The sequence below is a fragment of the Podarcis melisellensis genome, assembly GCF_964234715.1.
Source record: "Podarcis melisellensis genome assembly, chromosome: 11".
Classification (NCBI taxonomy): domain Eukaryota; kingdom Metazoa; phylum Chordata; class Lepidosauria; order Squamata; family Lacertidae; genus Podarcis; species Podarcis melisellensis.
Window position 1 is genome coordinate 13,477,800 of NC_138543.1, and position 18,216 is coordinate 13,496,015.

The 18,216-nt window shown below is 45.3% G+C and overlaps 1 long non-coding RNA gene across 1 annotated transcript; it reads left to right on the forward strand.

Moving 5' to 3' along the window:
* Window positions 1–1,841: 1,841 nt before the first annotated feature.
* LOC309380716 lies at window positions 1,842–12,504 on the forward strand. Its single transcript, XR_014173068.1, has 3 exons — window positions 1,842–2,061; window positions 6,948–7,108; window positions 12,370–12,504. It is a non-coding gene; the product is annotated as an uncharacterized lncRNA (long non-coding RNA).
* Window positions 12,505–18,216: the final 5,712 nt, after the last annotated feature.

Genomic DNA, 18,216 nt, shown 5'->3' on the forward strand with positions numbered 1-18,216 from the left:
CTGGGTAGGAATTTGCCTACTGGGCAAATTGGCCATGACCTGGAGGTTTTGCCTACCTCATAGCAATCATCACAACTTTTGCATTTTAGGCATTGGGTAACCTTAGGCTTGGTTGGAGAGTGGGTTGTACCTTTGTGTTTTCCTCCAAAAATAGGGTATCCCGTTTAAGAGATCTGTGACCAAGTTGTTTCTGTCCATTTGCCCACATGGGGGGCTTGGACCTCATCCCTCCTAAAGGCGGCAGTCCCTGTAGGGATTCCCCTATATGATGTAAGTCATAGGAATCCCTGCTGCCAGGTTGACCCTGATGTCATTTCCGGTAGGCTGCCCAGAAAATAAATGCTTACCCAATGCCTATGCCAAACCACTTTATCTGTAGTCAATAAAGTTGTGGCCTGATTCGATCCCATTCAACTGTGTAGTCTTGTTTATCCGGTAGCTCATTTGAGCGGAGGAGGGGGGCAGTGTGAGGCCTGGGCTTGTAGCTTCTGAGCTGGACAGCTGGTGAAAGAGAAACCTGGTGTGGTTCCTCCGGGGAAATCAAATGCCTCTCCGCAAGGTGCAAAAGAAACTTCCAGATGCTTCCTCCAAGAAAGACAACAAGTTTCCCTTCACCTGTCTGAGTGGGGGCTTGAAACATGAACCATCTGACTGAGAATCTGATGCTCTACTTCTCCTGGAGAATACATTTTATTTGGCACAGTTTGCTGAAGTGCCGGACTAACCATCACATACACCCCAACATTTCTCCAATGAATATAGAGACATCCTATGTAACAACAGGGGACGCGGGTGGCGCTGGGGTCTAAACCACGGAGCCTAGGGCTTGCCAATCAGAAGGTCAGTGGTTCAAATCCCCGCGATGGGGTGAGCTCCCATTGTTTGGTCCCAGCTCCTGCCCACCTAGCCGTTCAAAAGGATGTCAAAGTGCAAGTAGATAAATAGGTACTGCTCCAGCAGGAACTGCTCCAGCAGGTAAACAGTGTTTCCGTGTGCTGCTCTGGTTCGCCAGAAGCGGTTCAAGTCATGCTGGCCACATGACCCAGAAGCTGTCTGTGGACAAACGCCAGCTCCCTCGGCCTATAGAGCGAGATGAGCGCGCAACCCCAGAGTCGTCCGCGACTGGACCTAACGGTCAGGAGTATCTTTACCTTTACCTTTATGTAACAAGAACAACAACAACAACTTTATTATTTATACCCCTCTAGTAACAGGTTACGTTCTACAACTGAAATGCCACTTTATAAACAACAAAACATTAAACATTAAAAAACCCCTTCCCTATACAGGGCTGCCTTCTTCTCCTTGTCTCCGGGGTCGCATAACTCCATACACTCCAACATTTCTCCAATGATAATAGGGATTTCCTAAGGAAAAGCAAGACATCCCAGGATCAAATCGGAAACTGGGACAGCTTCTGAAAATCCGGGACTCTCTCTGGAAATTAGGGACACTTGGAGAGTCTGCCATTACTATGCTTGCCTACCAACATTCTTAAAAAAACCCCCCAAAACAAACCAGGAACACCATTTAGATTAAGGTTCTGAATGGAGCAGGGAAGCTCTTTCCACACACTTTAATATGTTCAGATATGTATTTTTTCAGCTATGGGAAAATATTCCTGCAGGCACTTGGTTCACCAAATTCCATCCACAGAGAACTGAGTTGCTGGCTGCTGCTCTGTTTGATACTCAAAGAAAAGTTGGCCAGATTCACACTCCCTTAAAGAAGCTGAACTATAAGCGAGTACCTGCTTGCCATTCATGATGTCACAAACAACGAAGCATCTGGCGCAGGCCCAGGAATCCTCAGGCAGATTCCGAGGCCCTAGAACGGCAGTAAAGAGACGATAAAGGAACACTGGTACACTAGTTCCAGAGATAGTTGTTGTCCATGTTTCAGGACCACGGACCTCTCTGAGCTGTCCTTTTGCTTCAGCACCAGGACCCTTCAGACAGGAGATCCTATCTGCTAGTGCTTCAGCACAGAGAGTGGCTCAGAAGATCAGGCTGCCGATTTGCTTGCATATTAGCAATTTCCTCGCTCGGAAGGCTAGCTTAGGTAGCCTTATCACTCTGCACCTTGTTGGGGGGATTTTATATAAAAATAAGAACCGGGCTGTGGAGATGCAGGAAATTAATTCATCACAGAGTCCAGTTTTATTTCCCATCATGTATGCTGACAGCAGATGCTTTGTGGAATAATTTCCTTGTGATGCCCTGCCATCCATCCCATTAGCCCATATACATAATTCATACACATTAGCCTAACCTCACTCGGTTTAATTTATTCTGGCTCTTTTTCAGTCTGGGGGTAAAATCTTCCATGACGATAGGAGCTTTCTCCCATAGGTGTATCCTCAGTTTAAGCTGCTGCTAAGCCAGGTAAGGGAGGGGGCCACTCAGTGGAAATGGAGCAAACCGGAGAGAGAGAAAAATGAGATGTTGGGTGAGGTTAAGATTTCCCAGATCTTTGCATGCAAAGAAAATAATCCCTCCCATGTTCTTTTCACTGGCCATTTTCTAAGATTTAGCAAGGCGCACAATGTCGCAATAAAGCAATGGCAATATATGAAGAGTCCAAAGGTAACAAGTCTCACAATTTTCTGCACAAAACTGTGTGTGCTTTTCACATCCTTTATAAAACCAGAGATTAAAAAGAGGGGGTGGGCCTCCTAATTGAGGATGGGGGAGGGAAATTCGATTCAGTTTTTCATATAAAGGCAAATCTGTTTAACTTGCAGCTCCTGAAATCATCTGTTTTGAACTGAAACAAAGCGACCCTCTGAAACATAAAAGGTAAAAGTACCTCTGACCGTTACTTCCAGTCGCGGACGATTCTGAGGTTGTGCGCTCATCTTGTTCTATAGGCCAAGGGAGCCGATGTTTATCCCCAGACAGCTTCTGGGTCATGTGGCCAGCATGACTAAGCCACTTCTGGTGAACCAGAGCAGCACACCAAAACGCTGTTTATGTTTCTGCCAGAGCAGTACCTATTTATCTACTTGCACTTTGACATGCTTTTGAACTGCTAGGTGGGCAGGAGCTGGGACGGAACAAAGGGAGCTCACCCCATCGTGGGGATTTGAACTGCTGATCTTCCAATCAACAAGCCCTAGACTCAGTGGTTTAGACCACAGCGCCATCTGCGTCCCTTCCTCTGAAACTTACTCTTCTCCAAATTTGGCAATAGCATATTCCCCAAACAGAGCTGGTTTTTCATTCCATTTCTGGACAAAGAAGAAGCACTCTCCCTGCGCTGTGGTCCTTTGGGTGAGAAAGGGGGATGGTGAAGGGGGAAGACAGCTTCCTATATTCTTGTACTGTAATAAATGCTAGAGAATGAGAGAAAAAGAGTTATTTCGTATCTACCTATATGGGAAAGTGTAATCCATGCTTCAGAGGCTGGCACTAGTTTCTAGACAAAGTTTGTGCCTAAAACTTAAAATGTCAAGTGACCTTTCAATGTCGTTACGATTAGGAATTTTTGTGCTGCTGAGTTCCACCCTAAGTATTTATTTGCTGCTGCAGCAAGTCATAAAATAAAAATCCAGCACCTGAAACAAGTCTACATCATTTCAGGCAAAGACTGTACATTAAAATTATTGGAGATAGCTGTATTTACAGCTCCCTCCTTAACTATGGACCCTAAAATATATCTGAGCCTTGCCAACCTAAATTTGGAAGCCTCAGCACTTGTGGCTATAACATTCATCTGCAGCCCAAAAGTGCAGGAACATTTTCTCACTGCATATGTTAAGTTTGCATTGCCTTAATTGCATTCCATTCTGCCTTTTGAATTCTCAGAAATTAATTTCTAGCTGTTCTTGCCACTTCTGCCCTTTCAATAGATTTTTCACATCTCCAGCACTTTTGATATGCATACTTAAGGCCAAGCTGTAATTGTGGAACTGCAATTAATGTGCATTTTTTTGTTATGTAAATGGCAGGTGCCCCAGCCAGAGCACAATGGGGGGGGGGAGGAGTGGGAAGGAATGTTTAACTCTTTTATTACCTGCCATTGTGTGTGTGTGCTCTTTTGCTTCCCTTCTCTTTCCTGTGAATTTAAACCATCTCCCAGTAAGGTAAAGGTAAAGGAACCCCTGACCATTAGGTCCAGTCGTGCCCTACTCTGGGGTTGCAGCGCTCATCTTGCTTTATTGGCTGAGGGAGCCAGCGTACAGCTTCTTGGTCATGTGGCCAGCATGACTAAGCCACTTCTGGCGAACCAGAGCAGTGCACGGAAACACCGTTTACCTTCTCGCCGGAGCAGTACATATTTATCTACTTGCACTTTGATGTGCTTTCAAACTGCTAGGTTGGCAGGAGCTGGGACAGAGCAATGGGAGCTCATCCCATCATGGGGATTCGAACCACCAACATTCTGATTGACAAGCCCTAGGCTCTGTGGTCTAACCCACAGCGCCACCCATGTCCCTTCGCCACCCGTGTCCCTTCGCCCTTCGTGATTTCCCACACGAACACACACAGAGAGAGTTACTGGTTTAGTTTTGGCTCTAACAGTGCAATTGTAGGGTCCTTCCTGACTGACTTTTTGTGTGGGGAATATTCTGCAACACCTCAGTGATTCTATAATTGTGTGTTAGTGATAGTTTTATTCTGGGCTGTCCACATATCATTGTTCTTCATTTGTTGTTCTGCAGTACTTCCCCAATGCAGTGGCATAGCAGGATGGGGGCAGTTGCCCCGGGTGCATAAAATTTCGACACCCGGTGAATACAGCTGTGTGCTTCCATCGCTGGGCTCTGTTGAAAATGGCTTCTCCATGCGAACCAGGAAGTGACCTCTCCAGACACTGGAACAACTCTTCTTTTCTTATCTCTGCAGCTGCAACTCCTTAGGCAGTTGAATGCCCATGGGCATCCATTTCGCTTCCTCCCACCCCACCTTCCACACGGCCCTGGGTGCTGCAAACCCACACTAGGCCACTGCCCCAATATTACCACATCTGGAGGGGTACTCTTGCACTATAGTACAACGAAAGCAGGACAACTTCCCTTCCAACACCCAGAACTTTTGTGGTATTGTATAAAAAGTACAGAGCCTATGACTTGCTGATCAGAAGGTCGGCGGTTGGAATCCCCGCAACAGGGTGAGCTCCTGTTGCTCGGTCCCTGCTCCTGCCAACCTAGCAGTTTGAAAGCACCTCAAAGTGCAAGTAGATAAATAGGTACCACTCCAGCAGGAAGGTAAACGGTGTTTCCGTGCGCTGCTCTGGTTCGCCAGAAGCGGCTTAGTCATGCTGGCCACATGACCCGGAAGCTGTATGCCAGCTCCTTCGGCCAATAAAGCAAGATGAGCGCCGCAACCCCAGAGTCGGTCACAACTAGACCTAATGGTCAGGGGCCCCTTTACCTTTACCTTTATAAAAAGTACAGGATTTCAGCAGGAAGTTACTGCTCTGTAAAGGGCTTTTAAGAATTAGCTTTTGCAAACTTGAAAATCCAGGCTTTTTATTCTTTAAACATGAGAGGAGAAAACTGCAATCTGATGTCCAATTTAAGCAACGCTTTGTGTTGCTGGTGATTCCTGTGTCTTCTACCAAAGGGAGTAATTTGTGTTACAGCGGCTACTTCTCAATAAGTTGTACTGACATTTCAGTAAATAAGCCAGTGTCCTTGGTACATAACACAATTGAACAAAATAAATGTAAATCCTGCTCTGCCTCTGGAAGAGGATTATGCTTTTGTTTGGCTCCAGAGGCTACCACATATACTGGATCTTATTTATCTTGAGCAAAACAATCTCCCGGTTTGATAAATTTGTCCAGCCACTGGACATGCCTCCCAAATCTTTTCAGTGTGAAATGTGGATATTTCCCTCACTTCATCGGGATCCAATTTCCTTCTGGACTGCTGCCTAGAATATCAAGGCCCATTTTTTTTCATTGACGATTTCTGAATCCCTGAACTACTTTCAAATGCAGCTTTTACCTTGTAAGGCAAACTTACACTGCAAACCTAAAAGGGCTCCTTTCACCTTCCCCAGAGCAGTATGTGGCTGTCTCTCTAGGGAATTCCGGCAAAGAATTCTACAATTGCTCGAGTCCTACGGGGGAAGTTGTGGCATAGTGGTTAAATTGGAAGAAAAGTGAGGTAAATGTGTCCAAAAAACAATCTATATGTAGGCATCCCAGACACCATTTCGCTGCCTTTTGATTGGATACTTGCTCCCCTGCGATCAGTCATTGCCTCTCCTGGAACACACCACAAAATAGGGTGGTCCAAATATTGCTTTTGTCCCCATCTGCCCTGATGATAGTTGATTACTTGCTTGCTTCAGCCTCCACTGGAATTCCATTTGACAGATCCATGTAAGCGAGGAGCAGCTTACCTGCTTCTGTCTAGATAGCTCTAGTTATTTCTCATTTGGATTACTGCAATGCGCTCTATGTGGGGCTACCTTTGAAGGTGAGCCAAAAACTACAACTAATCCAGAATGTGGCAGCTAGACTGGTGACTGGGAGCGGCTGCCAAGACCACATAACACCAGTCTTGAAAGACCTACACTGGCTCTCAGTACGTTTCTGAGCACAGTTCAAAGTGTTAGTGCTGACCTTTAAAGCCCTAAACGGCCTTGGCCCACTATACCTGAAGGAGCGTCTCCACCCCCATCATTCTGCCCGGACACTGAGGTCCAGCTCCGAGGGCCTTCTGGTGGTTCCCTCACTGTGAGAAGCCAAGTTACAGGGAAGCAGGCAGAGGGCCTTCTCGGTAGTGGCACCCGCCCTGTGGAACGCCCTCCCACCAGATGTCAAAGAGAACAACAACTACCAGACAGCTGAAGGCAGCCCTCTTTAGGGAAGCTTTTAATGTTTAACAGACCACTGTATTTTAATACTTTGTTGGAAGCCACCCAGAGTGGCTGGGGAAACCCAGCCAGATGGGTGGGGTATAAATAAATTATTATTATTATTATTATATCTAGATGTTGCTGCTCTCCAGGTTCCATTTGCTCCAGCCAACATAGTCAATGGTCAGACATGGTGAGAGTTGTAGTCCAGCAATTTCTGGTAGATGACTGTTTAGCCACCCCAAAGGATGCTGTCCTGTTTGCAAGTGGGAAACTTAGAAAATGTTCCATATAAGGTCAGTTAGAAGCTGTAGCTAATTGTATTTTTAAGCAGTTCTGATTTCTCCTGCTACTTTAACTTGATTTTGTTTTCCTTACTAAAAGCATGAGTTAGAAACCTGGAGTTGAGCAATGAACTTTGCTGATAATGGTCTTGCTCACACAGGCAAGCCAAAGAGTCTTCAGCCCCCTCAATATTTGATGGAAGGGGGCCCAGCCCCCTCAATTTTGAGGGGACCCATTGTGTACAATGCATGGTGCATGTCACAGCTTCAGCACCCGGCTCCACCAGAGTGCTTGACCTCCTCCAGAGGATATGACGTCGCACATTCATTGCACGTGTGATGTCACACAGATGTGATGCACACCGGGCCCCCTCAACCTTGGGGGCAACCTGGCACCTCTGTGCTCACACATCCTTGTACCTAAAGTTGCCCATACATTTAAAAGGATGTTGGAAGGCCTGTCTCTCCTCAAGAATGTCACTGATCTAGATCACACATGCACAGATTTGGAATAACTAAAAATGTAGTGGCAACTGCCAACCACATCCCCTCCACCAACCAAATTTTAACCAATGCCTAACCGCAACCTTACAAGTTGTGACGATTTGCTATGCAGTAGGCAAAAACCAAATGGCACCAGCCAATCTGTTAAATGGACAAAATTCCTACCAGGCCCCTGCCCCCAAAGCAGACAACCCCATGAAAGGCATAGCAATGTCAAACGCAACAGCCCTAAATTACACGCAGCAAAAGAGACTGAAAAAAGCTGCGTGCCAAGAATATATAACCTTCAGGCCAACCCTCTAAATGGTTACATCAAAATCTCCCCAGCAACCCAAATTGGCCCAATCTCAGTCATGGCCATCCAAATGGTCCCGCCCAGTAACCAAGAGGGGTGTCCTGTTAGACCCCACCGCAACATGTCCTCTCCATGAAGGACAACATGCTTTTCAGACTACCTCCATGCTGATCAACAAAAGAGGTTTAAAGACTCTCTCAAGGCAAATCTAAAAAAAATGTAGTGTAAACACTGACAACAGGGAAACACTGGCCTGCGAGCACTCTAATTGGAGAACAGCCTTGACCAAAGGTGCAATGGATTTCAAAGACGCTCAAACTCAGGACTAAAGGGAGAAACATGCAAAGAGGAAAGCATGCTTGGCAAACCCTCACCGTGATCAACTCCCACCTGGGAACCTCTGTCCCCACTGTGGAAGGATGTGTGGATCCAGAATTGGCCTCCACAGTCACTTACAGACTCAGTGTTAAAACCATGATCATGGAAGACAATCTTACTTGGCTAAAGTGATCTCCAAAGAAGAAGAAGAAGAAGAAGCAAACTGATCAAGTTAGAGCCCTATCTGCACACGTACCCTTCCCTGGATTGGGAAGAGCATTCATAAAAGTACATGACGACACTGATTTCTTAGCACTGGACAATTGGATTTAACACAAAGGGTTCCATACAGAGTTCCAAGAAATGGAACAAGAAGCAAATATTCAGCACTGCAGAGATAATTTGCCCCGACAGATTTGAAAGCACTGATTACATGTTTTCAGCGTGTGGGTTGGGGCTGCCTCTGAAAATCAAGCAGGAACTTCTTGGGGAAATGGCGCTGCGATCCAGCAGTAACCGGTGATTGCAAGCGCCTTCTATGGCTAGGTACAATTTCCAACTTTAATGTGTGTTGGAAGCAATGGGTTTCCGGGAACTGTGACTCCGTGAGGAGTAAACTACGGTGAGGGAAAGAACGTGCTTTGAATGTGCTTTAAAGATATAGCATGTACACAGCCAGAGATGTCAACATCAATGTGCACATTTTTTTATTCTGTAAATGGCAACCACAGAGACGCCTAAGTAGCATCAGGACCATGGGAGATGATCTTCTCTTCCAGCAGCTGACCCAAACTGATACTTCGCTTCAGGCAACACGTCCATTGGCAGCACCAATGAAGACTCTCCTTGTAATGTGTACAATTTTTTTATTGGAACCCTGGCAGGGAGAGAAAGAGTTAAGCTTGCACTTCCCACCCTCATTATTCCAGTGGAACTCGGTCTTCTTATTTACTCAACAAAAATGTGCATATTAATGGCATTCATGCAATTAACTGTCATGTCTACTTTGACCCTCAGGTTAGCTTTTGATTGCTGAATATTCCAGTTCCAGTGACTGACTGCCCCTCCTCTTTGAAAGTATCTGTTGGCTCCTATTGTTTATTTATTGATTTTATTATTGATATTTGAAATGCTTTACTCTGGCAATACTTCATTGAAAAGTTGGATTTACTTCTAAAGATTAAAGAAGTAAGAGTGCTCAGCTGAACCAGGTAATTACAAATTCTGGCACCATCGCTTAACCTCCATGACATTTGTAAACCAAGCAAAAGTAGAAGCAGAATATGGCAGTTCTTCTCCCAAGATTTCTGCAGAGCTGAATATCACCCCGAAGAAGAATGAGCAGCTTTGAGCATTGTTTAAATAAGAAGCAGAGATTATTCAAATGAGGATACATATATTAACTTCATCAGTATTACATGAACCAAATATTATTTAAAAGTGATTCCAGAATTTGCAAAAGGGGGGATTAGACACAGAGCATTAGTACATGATTTGCGTCTTACATTTTAATGCTAGTTTCCCTTCCTTTTTCTTAACCAGATCTTTATGATGAGATGCTCACAATGCCTACTAGCAATTAAAAACATTGCGAGAAAGGCAAGGGAAATTGAGAACGCATATTTTATTGGATCACCTGGTCTTTCAAACACTTAAAGTATGTCTTTGAACTACCTGATCCTAATAATGCTTAGATTGTCAACTGAGAAAAGGAAAAAAGGGGGAGATTTTAATGTTGTGCTAGCCAAGCAATCCTATATGCATGTGTGTGTGTGTGTGTGTGTGTGTGTGTGTATGTGTGGCTGGGGACAGAAATAGGCTGCCAACTTGCCCATACAATGGCCACCAAATCCTATTCTTACCATACTAGGACAGGAGAGGGACAACACAATGTTCATTGCAACAACAGTGAGACCCACACTTCAGTGTCTATAGAACCACTGCCAGTGCGTCGCCAATCACAGATCATGTTGGTCCTGGGGGAAACCAATGGACTGATGGCAATGAAAACATGCTACCAGGACAGTTGCCTCCCCTATTCTACATTTGAGGGGACAGGGTACTGACTGGCTTGTCTGTATGCTGCGATTAAAGGTAAAGGTAAAGGGACCCCTGACCATTAGGCCTAGTCATGACCGACTCTGGGGTTGCGGCGCTCATCTTGCTTTATTGGCCAAGGGAGCCAGTGTACAGCTTCTGGGTCATGTGGCCAGCATGACTAAGCCGCTTCTGGCGAACCAGAGCAGCGCACGGAAACGCAGTTTACCTTCCCTCTGGAGCGGTACCTATTTATCTACTTGCACTTTGATGTGCTTTCAAACTGCTAGGTTGGCAGGAGCAGGGACTGAGCAACGGGAGCTCACCCCGTCACGGGGATTCGAACCGCCAACCTTCTGATCAGCAAGTCCTAGGCTCTGTGGTTTAACCCACAGTGCCACCTGCATCCCTATGCTGCTTTACAATACATTTATTTTATTTTATTTTTTTAAAAACCAAAATATTATGCACCTCGGAGTTGTTGCGCAACTGGATCTTCAACCTTAGGGCTATCCTGTACTGTTATGCATATTTTGCTGTCACCCAAGATTCGTTTGTCATGCTGGAAATAGCACTAGGATGCGTTCCAGGGATTATCTCTTCTCAAGCTAGAACAGTTGTTCGTTTTTCAGTCGCGTCACTTGAAACAATGGTGTCTTTATACCCTGGTTGAGTCACAGTATGCCTCTGAGCCCCAGCTGCCAGGATTCACAGGTGGGGCAGAGTGCTGTTGTACCCATGTACGGCTGTCAGGCTTCCCCAAGGCACCTGGCTGTGAGAACAGAATACTGGACTAGATGGGCCCTTGGCGTGAACCAGCAAGAATCTTCTTGTTTTCTTCGCTTTGGGCTCCGTAATTTTATCCTTCCTTTCATGTTAGCCTGCAGAACTCCCTTGCAGCATCTATGTACCGGTATTTAATTTATTAATTGCATTTCCTCTCTCTTATCGCTGTCCGATAACATATGTTCTCTGGGCAGCTCAAAGAGATGAATGCAAAAGCAATTTCCTAGAGCAGCAGTAATAAGCTCATCAATAATAATAATAATAATAATAATAATAATAATAATAATAATAATAATAATATATGATTAGGTGTTTCTCAGAGATGAGATGAGATGTGCCTGAAATTCTGCATGAATTCATGGACTCCAATTCTTCACACGCTTACCTGGGAGTCAATTCCATAGACTTCCTTCAGGCTTACCTCTGAGTAGGCATGTATAGAAATGTGCTGCCCCCACCAGTTTAACAGCATGCAGGATCGTGGTTCATATTTGTCTCCATCTGGCTTTTTAAAGACAGTTGTTAGTATGCAGCAGAAAAGATGCTGCTACTGTATCAGTAATACATTTAGACACCTGAGATGCCTGGGTTTTTTTTGTTGTTTTTTTTTGGCCCACCTTGCTTTTGTGATTATAAGTTGTTTTAAACTGTTTTAAACATTGTGTTTAAATGTTGTAACCTGCACTGGGACCTTAGGGTGATGTACGGCCAGGAAATTAAAATAATGCTAATGCTACAGAACATTTAACTAGGCATTCAGAGTACTATAGGAACCTTAATGCATTTTCTTGACAGCTTGCCTGCCAAGTAGAAATTACATTCTCTTTTAATTTGTGAGGGGGTGGGAGCCATCTCCAGGCAATCTTACAACTGTTCCACGTGGGTGAACTGCATTTTCATAGAGTGATGGCCACAATGCTAGATTGTACATACAGTTTTCAGAATCAGTGTACAGACAGGCTGCATTCTGGGGGAAAAATCTTTTTTAAGAGATTAGGCTCCCTTGTGGAGTGTCAAACTAGGACCTCTTTAAATCCCCACAGTCCATCTATGAAGCTAAAATGCCCTAAACAAACAAGTCCTGAGCCCATACATTTTCAGACTAGTTGATATTTCCAGATAAATTATTAACACTTGTCATTACATGTTTACATTTTCTAATAGGCAGCTGTTTGAGAGAGGAGCAGTAGAAACCAAATCCATTCCGTTTGTTTTGCTAGATTGCCAAATTTGCATGATTCAGGCAGGAAAGTTTGACATGCACTTGGTACCTTTTCCTGGGCTCCAATTCACTTCTATCATGATTTCAGACACCTTTGATGTTACTTTACAGATGTTCAAGTGTTTGGTGTTATACATCTATGGAAGAGTGAGAAGTGAGGTGATGGAAACAGTACCTTAAGATAACATTACAGAAACATGGGAAGCGGGTCTTTAGACTACAGAATGAACCAAAGCAGCTTTAGGGTCTGATCATTCTCCTTTTTTGCCATCAACTGTCCCCTCTTACAGGGACGTGGGTGGCGCTGTGGGTTAAACCACTGAGCCTAGGACTTGCCAATCAGAAGGTCGGCGGTTCAAATCCCCGCGACGGGATGAGCTCCCGTTGCTTAGTCCCTGCTCCTGTCAACCTAGCAGTTCGAAAGCACATCAAAGTGCAAGTAGATAAATAGGTACCACTCCGGCGGGAAGGTAAATGGCATTTCCGTGCACTGCTCTGGTTCGCCAGAAGAGGCTTAGTCATGCTGGCCACATGACCCGGAAGCTGTACGCCGGCTCCCTCGGCCAATAAAGCGAGATGAGCGCCGCAACCCCAGAGTCGGTCACGACTGGACCTAATGGTCAGGGATCCCTTTACCTTTACCTGCCCCCTCTTACAAACTTCATGTGGGATTGAATGAAATGAATAATGTTTACCATTGAATCAATGTTGCGTTTTTGGAGCTGTGAATCCACTAACTGAGTTCTCACCATCTTCCACATCCATCAAGTTCGTTACTATGGGAAAAGACTGATACTGATGAATTGGAAAAAGAAAAATGCATCTCCCTTCTATGATTGGATCGAAGACCTGTACAAACTTGCAACATACGAACAACTTGCATATAAATGCAGACTTGCCATGGACGAATTCAATGATATTTGGAATCCATTCTTACAAACACTGCAATAGATGAAGATCTGGTGAAGTACAACAACTTTGTAAACTACACAGTTTTGGGTCCCCCCCTCCTCCCTTTGTTTTCCCTTCTACACAAGTGCTGTTTCTCTTTTTCTTTCTCTCTCTTTTATTTACATCTCATCATGTTTTAGTTCATATCTAATTATGTACTTTTTGAACTTTCAATAAAGATGTCTGGAGGCGGGTGGAGTTTGTTACTATGGAAGATGGCTACTAGAGCACAGAGCTCTGAAAACTCACCAGGGGAGCAGACAGGGTGGAGATAAATGTACTGAGAAATGCGGGAAAATACACATTTTAGACACCTTTCGAGACAAAGATTCAAGAATATGGAGAGCATTGTCTTTGGCTGAAGGATGGCGTCTTCGTTATATGTTTGTACACTGCTAACACAATGAGCCTGGGGCAGTTAGAAGGTGTCATAACTCACAAGCTAATTCAAGCTCTGTTTATAATGGAGGCATTGAATGTCATTTCTGCGAGTTGACAAAGGTAGCTTTAATGAAATCAGTGTTTTCAATTATTGTTCAGTTGCTTCTAACCACTTGGAAGCTGAATCATCCTGTGTAGAAGAGTCAGCCACAAAGAACAGACTTGTATACATAATGACTGTAATCCAGCTTCCCAATACAAAAGGAGGGGCTCCTGCAGCACAGAAAACTGCAGGTAATCAGTGGCACCCATTGTCTGTGTCTGGGAATGCTTCATGCAAGCCAAAAGGATGCAAGATAATTTGAAGAGAGCTAGTTGGCCCTTGCAGATATAGAGGTGTACAGTTGAAGCTTATTGTCAGGGAACTGCCATCGGAGCCAGAGGCAGAGGGAAGGCTCCAGAGCTATGCCGGAGAGGGTCCCAGCAGGGAGAGAGGCAGCTCATCAGCTGGGGAAGGAAATCAGCGTAACACCAGTGGTGAAGGGGGGCAGATGGGGGAATCGGAGAGGAGGCTCCAGGACTCTTCACCAGAGACCAGTGGGAAGAGCACGGGTACTCCGCTGCCCACACCCTCCCTGCGCAGAAGACTTCCGCGCAGGGAGAGTAGGAGGAGACTTGGCGTCAAAGAACTTCTTTGCTGGAAGAAGTTCAAGAAACGCCCACTGACGGATTCTGCCAGCGACTGAGACAGCCACGGGTGAAAGGCTGTCCAGAGAGAAAGGGTTCAACCAGGCAACCTAGCCAGGAGTGGCGGCAACTTACGCATGAGCAACCCCCTAGAACCATTACACTTATGGAGCTTTAGATCTTCTTGGCCAATATGCCCCTTATGCTACCATAACCAGTTACACCAGTGCACCACCAGAAGTGGAGGAGATCTTAAAGTGTGGCTTCAAGAAGTTGGGCTAATGGGAGCTTGGGCAACTGTTGAGGCAGTGGATTTTGGTTCTGATTCAGTGATGAAGTCCGAATCCACAAGTAGGCCTATCTTGAGGGCTATGGTGCTCCATATGTTTGTCCAGCTCCATCTGCCCAACTTGACAATTCAAATCCAAATAGCACTGTGACTGCCATTTTGACATGCCTGTTTGCAAAGTTGTCACCAGTTTCTATGCAACACCATCTGTGCTCAGTTTACATGGACAGAATCCTTTGCTATGTTTGTTTTGTGAAGGACCGGAATAATGAGGTTCAAGCCCTATAGCGATCAAGATTCCTGTGAGATGATACACAATCCAGGGTGACCATCCTATTCTTTTTGAGGAAGGGACGTGGGTGGCGCTGTGGGTTAAACCACAGAGCCTAGGACTTGCTGATCAGAAGGTCGGCGGTTTGAAACCCCGTGACGAGGTGAGCTCCCGTTGCTTGGTCCCTGCTCCTGCCAACCTAGCAGTTCGAAAGTACGTCAAAGTGCAAGTAGATAAATAGGTACCGCTCCAGCGGGAAGGTAAACGGCGTTTCTGTGCACTGCTCTGGTTCGCCAGAAGTGGCTTAGTCATGCTGGCCACATGACCCGGAAGCTGTACGCCGGCTCCCTCGGCGAATAAAGTGAGATGAGCGCCACAACCCCAGAATCGGCCACGACTGGACCTAATGGTCAGGGGTCCCTTTACCTTTACCTTTATTTACATTTTTAAAATAGTTGGATTGCTGTGAGATTCTGCATGCAGGTGCAACTATGGACATCTTTATTGTGCACATACAGGTAAGGTAACAAAGTCATCTTCATAAATTAAAAGACCAGAACTGCCATTCTCCCACCCATTTGTTCTATTTTCATGGGATGAACTCTCACGAGGACCATCTTTAAAGGATGCTATAAAAATATTATGCATTTTTAAAATATGCTAAAAGAAAACTGACTCTTTCAGGAATCAATATAAAATCTTTTAAAGGTTTCTATAAAAGATAAGCACCACCGAGAGTTTGCGTTGGCATTGAAATAGTTCCATTTCAACACAAGTGTGACTGATGCTGAGAAATCTATTTCCTAATTTTCTGCACAAACGCCTCCTCAGACGAGTAAGTCCTGTTGAATTCAGTGGGTCTTACCCCTAGGTAAATGGGATTAGAATGGTAGCCTAGAGTGGCATGAAGCATCTTTGAGACAAATAGCAATTGCAGATCTTCCCCACCCCCAAGGTATTTTTCTGACAGCATCTGACTTAATCACTCAGGAGTGGTTTCAGAAAGGGAAGAATGAATGGGCTTGATTTTAAAAGGCTCTAGAAAGTCTAATTGGAACCCTGATGCTGGTGGATTGCCTCTTTCCATCTCATTGATTTCACATTTGTGTCCTTTTAAATCCAAGGCTTTTACTGCTTCTTTATTTACTTTCAGACTCCCTCTGCCACCATCAAGATTCCAGGAGCCAAACTGAAGTTTTATCTGACCTGATTGCTTCTAAATAAGCAAAGTCAATTAGCAAAATGTAGATGGCAAAAGCAGGTCCCAGCTGAGCTGAGTCCCAAAGGATGAACTCAGAAATACACGGGTTATTTTTAGTATCCCTGTGTAATTATGTATTACTTTTACAATAAAACCACCATCATCGTAAAGGCAACAAAAATAAGGATGTATAGATAAGGAAAAAAGACCCTGACGTTGGGAAAGATGGAGGGCACAAGGAGAAGGGGACGACAGAGGACGAGGTGGTTGGATGGCGTTCTTGAAGCTACCAGCATGAGTTTGACCGAACTGTGGGAGGCAGTGGAGGACAGAAGTGCCTGACATGCTCTGGTCCATGGGGTCACGAAGAGTCGGACACGACTAAACGACTAAACAACAACAGATAAGGAAAAGTGGTCTTCCTCTAGCTTAGTCTCCCCCCCCCCCGCCTTTCACTTTGATCAGATCGAGTCAATCTATAGCAGGGGTGAGGAATGTTTTCCACTTGAGGGCCAAATTCCCATGCTCCTTATGATGGCCCTGTCATGGAATTCTACTCAATATTGTTCCAGAGCAGAACTCCAATGTATAGTTAGCAGAGTAAAAACTTAAACACATTGCAGGATTCCCAAAAAATAGACCAGAGGCAATTGTATATCGCCCAGCAGAGCTTCACTGCTACTGAAGGCAAATGAGTGTAATGGTCACAAATCCAACACATTCAGGATTGGCCCTGTCCATAAGATATCCAGTTGCAGCAGACTTAACTTAAACTTCTATTGCTCTTCTGCCATAGCTGCCCATGGGGTCCTCCCTGGTGAGAATTTGTGGATGCCAAAGGACAGCATCTCTTAAGGATACAAGAATACGCTAAGAGGAGCTGAGCAGGTATTCCTGGTTGGTTGTGGTCTATCTTAAGGTTACCAGATTTCTTTTCAATGAAGCTGGGGACACTTTTCAACTTCAATGGATTTTGTATGGGGACTGATGTGTAAATCTGGGGACTGTCCCTGGGAAACGGGGATGTCTGGTAACCTTCGTCTATCTGGTTCTAATTTGAGTAGCCTACATTGCTTTAACTAATTCTATCCTCTTCTGGCAGAACTGATGGCAAGTCATGTAAAAAAAATATGGTCATGGAATCATTGAGTTGGGAGGGACACCAAGGGTCATCTAGTCCAACCCACTGCAATGCAGGAATCTCAACTAAAAAGTGTCCATGACAGATGGCCATCCAACCTTTGCTTCAAAACCTCTGAGGAAGGAGAGTCTACCACATCCCAAGTGATAGGTCTCTTGGTGAAACTGCTGATGTACCTAAGCGTATATTAAAGAATGATAAGAGGACTTAATAACGTTTCTAATAATTCCTTAAAAATGTCTGGAGCAGGGCTCCGCTTGGGGCGCCACAGAAGATGGCCGACAATACCATCTCTCCAGCTCCCACAAGGTAATTGAGAGGCTGAGAGGCTGAGAATCAGCATCCCTAATTCTTCCCGGTGGAAGGGAAGATGCAGTCTCATCCACCACGAACATCTGCTGTAAGGGGGTTGGCCATTGTGTGTGTGTGTAAGAGAGAGGGGGGAGTGGTGTGACTAACAAGTGCAATTCTGCTCCTTCCCACACATGCAGAAAAGGGGCTTTCCGAATCACGTCTTTTTACATGGAAAGTAAAGGTAAAGGGACCCCTGACCATTAGGTCCAGTCGTGACCGACTCTGGGGTTGCGGCGCTCATCTCACTTTATTGGCCGAGGGAGCCGGCATACAGCTTCCAGGTCATGTGGCCAGCATGACTAAGCCACTTCTGGTGAACAAGAGCAGCACACGGAAATGCCGTTTACCTTCCCGCCGGAGTGGTACCTATTTATCTACTTGCACTTTGATGTGCTTTTGAACTGCTAGGTGGGCAGGAGCAGGGACCGAGCAATGGGAGCTCACCCTGTTGTGGGGATTCAAACTGCCGACCTTCTGATCGGCAAGTCCTAGGCTCTGTGGTTTAGCCCACAACGCCACCTGCGTCCACATGGAAAGTACCCCACCGTGTTTCCACAAGGAACCGGAAAAAAGAATGACCTGGCGCTGCTTTTGAAAACATTTGGATCAGTTCAAGTGTCCAGTAGGTGCTGTTGCCAACCCAGTGGCGGATCTTCATGCTCCAGCACTGGGGGGCGGAGAGC